At 42.1% G+C, this 3,578-nt stretch overlaps 1 pseudogene; it reads left to right on the forward strand.

Moving 5' to 3' along the window:
* Positions 1-1,711: 1,711 nt before the first annotated feature.
* LOC143569032 (cytochrome P450 89A2 pseudogene) lies at positions 1,712-3,288 on the forward strand (annotated as a pseudogene).
* The last annotated feature ends 290 nt before the right edge of the window (positions 3,289-3,578 follow it).

Below are 3,578 nucleotides of genomic sequence, written 5' to 3' on the forward strand. Positions count from 1 at the left end.
AGTGGACTACGCACAGGCCATGCTGGTTGGTGGATAGGCTACGGCCAACAGTAAAGGTCGGCTGTATACTGTTCCTTTACTGCCGGCTACGCACTGTTCCACCAACTGTAGGCTGCGCACGTCCCATCGTAAGGGTTGGTGAGTAGGCAGCGGCTAATAGTGACAAACAGTACTAGAGGGTGCTCCTCCTCGTATTGTTGTCGGTGAGCTGTCACCCTGTGATTGGTTCATGGGCTGCTCTGGTCAAATTGTCTGTTCCGCCCATACCTTAGTAGGTATAGTACGAAAGACCTTCCAGAAGCATACGGACTGGCTCATTTAGGCGGGAGTATTCCCGCCTTGCTCATTCCTTCATGTGACTACTGAAGTAGCGAATGCCTTGTGCGTGTAGCCTTGCTGTTAGTGCGGGTAGCCTTCCCTGATGACTTGTATCCGCAGCTGCGGGAACAGGCGGGGTACTTCACCATTGGGAGGCTTTCCCTGCGGGTACAGCTGGCGTACTGCGCGTAAGGTTCTCTGAGCATGGTGGGTCCTGCTGGAGCAGTTGGTCATTGCGCAGACGTCCCTATTCAAGGTGAGTCTTGCGGGTCCAACTGGGCTCTGCTGGGACCTACCTCTTCAATACCCCATCTTTGTCATAAGTCATAACCAAAGTTTAAAAGAACGAAACCGTGTCTATAGGTGAAGCGAGATGGAAATAATAAGTAAATATAAACTCTATATATATTCTATAAAAATAATAAAATACTATACATATTAGAAAAAGTTTAAAGTCAAATTTAATAAAACTTTAAACATAAGGGTGAAAAGTATAAATTGGTAAAAGAAAAAAGATACTACAAAATAACAATCATAACCCTAATCCTATTTATTCCCATCACATATTTCTCTCGACCCTAAAATTCAGTGGTCATCCTCCCCATTCGCACATATCTTCTTCGACTCTTTCCCATCATTGCTACATCTAATCATCTCTAGACTCTAGCATTGGTAAGCTTTATTTTATATAAAACGCAAAGGCAACCTTTTTAATATAAAAATATCCTTATCTAACCTACGAAAACTAAATTATTAGAAGTAAAGTAAATAAGCAAGCATGTACGTAACTTAAATCATTAAAGGCTAAAATCGTAAATACTCACCGCCAAGACAAATGCACGGAGCTGGGTGAAAACTTTATAACATTTGGTGCTACATGGACATCGTCTTCGTCGTTGGAGGTTCAAAAGACATGAGAATACGCACTTGGGAAACTAGAGGTGGCATTCTGCTAGTTGCGCATATCCTGTGGATCCGACGAACCCAAGAGAGATGGTGCATGCGCTAAAAGTTCATGTTTAATTTGAAAATGAATTGAAAAGTAAATGTTTATTATGTTTATTTTGAGAGAATCGACTATTCATGGGATTGTTATGGGAAATCTTTTACAAAATATCTACAACATTTGTTAAATATTATAAAAAGGTCATTTCGCATTTTCCCATTATGTATTTAAGTCTCAAACCTCCTGTATGTTTTTATATGCGTGTCTCAACAAATCAAATCAGGAAGCATCAGATTATGGAGGCCTGGCTAGTTATTATCGCTTCCATCGGCCTAGCAACCATCATCTTATGTCTCTTCGCATTTTCCCATTATGTATTTAAGTCTCAAACCTCCTGTATGTTTTTATATGCGTGTCTCAACAAATCAAATCAGGAAGCATCAGATTATGGAGGCCTGGCTAGTTATTATCGCTTCCATCGGCCTAGCAACCATCATCTTATGTCTCGCGTTTCGTAGGAGAGACAGCAAGAAGCTTCCCCCTGGGCCGTTGTTCTTTTCCTCCAACCTCCTACTTCTATCCAATTCCCCCCTGAATCTCCCGTTCATCGTCAGAGGTCTCAAGGCGAAATACGGACCACTGCTAACCCTTAATATCGGTTCTCATGCTTCAGTATTTGTGGGCAGCCATTCTCTGACCCACCAAATCCTCATCCAGAAAGCCACCACCTTCTCCGACCGCCCTAAAACTTGGCGTATAGGCGGCATCTCTTCTGCCACATACGGCCCCACCTGGAGGGTATACCGTCACAATCTTGCCTCTAATTTCTCCATACCATGACTGATCGGTTCCAAAAGCAACAAGAGACTGTGGGAACAGTCAAGGTGGATGACCATTTCGAGTTAGCCATGTTATGCCTGTCATTAGTGATGTGCTTTGGGGAGAAGCTTGACGACCGCCATGTTCGTGACATCGCGTGCGTAGAAAATGGTTTACTCTCTTTGTGCAGCTCCATGATTTTTAATGTGTTCCTTGTGTCTAGATGGTTGACGAAAACGTTGTTTAGAAACTGGTGGAAGAAGTTCGATCAATTGCGCAATGATCAAAAGCAACTACTCATTTCTCTCATCAAGTCACGAACAGAAGTAGCTAGATCTCAAGTCCCATCAGTACGAGACAAAGAAAAACTGGTTACATACATTGATACACTTGTGAAGTTACTACTTCCTAATGAAGATGCTGCAAACAAAAACGGTAGAAAGCTCACCCAAAAGGAGATGGTGAGCATGTGCAGAGAGTTCCTTGTCGTTTCCAGCGAAACCACCTCTAGTGCTCTACAATGGATCATGGGGAATCTCGTGAAGCATTCTGAAATTCAGTGTAAGCTGTATGATGAAATTGTTGCAGTCGTCGGACCACCACCGCCTCTCTCGACACCAGGTGTTGAGCTAGAATCAGTTATAAACGAAGAGAACATACAGAAAATCCCATATCTGAAAGCAGTTGTTTTAGAAGGACTGAGGAGACAACCCCCGGCACATATTGCGCTGCCCCATAGGGTTAGTGAGGAGGTAGAGATGCAAGGCTACACAATTCCCAAGGGTGCAACCATCAATTTCATGGTGGCTGAGATGGGGTGGGACCCAGAGGTCTGGAATAATCCCATGGAGTTCAAGCCGGAGAGGTTTCTTTCGAACGGTGGTAGTGGTTGTGTGTTTGATATAGCCGGAAGCAAAGGGATCAAGATGATGCCTATTGGTGTGGGAAGAAGGATATGCCCGGGTGCTGATTTGGCTTTGTTTCATTTAGAATACTTTATTGCCAATTTGATTTGGTATTTCCATTGGAGTGTTCCTGATGGTTATCATATTGATCTTACAGAGAAGGTCAAGTTCACCATGATTATGAACAACCCTCTAGAAACAAAAATCTCTTTAAGGAACAAAACTACAACGACTTGCGCCGATACTTATAAAATACTACCAAGTCTACATACAATGTACAAGAATAAGAAACCTATTTGATTCTTCATGTATGGTTTACTCCGGTATATGGAAATCGATCTTTATGTTTGCTTCTTTGTGTTGTTGCCTTGTTGATTAATGTTTAAGCAGTTATAATATATGAAAATCTATAGATGTATGTGTTTTGGTCAAGAATTGACAAACACGATTTTACAACCAAATTAGTAAAATGGGACTAGGTGCTTGTAAAAATGGCATGAACACAGAGATTTGTTACGAGGAAAAAACCTGTTATCCTTAGGATAACAAGAAAAAAACTCCGGGTGGTGAAAACTATCACCACCGATTTA

The sequence above is a fragment of the Bidens hawaiensis genome, unplaced genomic scaffold (assembly GCF_021521415.1).
Source record: "Bidens hawaiensis isolate Kalapana, Puna unplaced genomic scaffold, B.hawaiensis_p1.1 tig00024293_1, whole genome shotgun sequence".
Lineage (NCBI taxonomy): Eukaryota > Viridiplantae > Streptophyta > Magnoliopsida > Asterales > Asteraceae > Bidens > Bidens hawaiensis.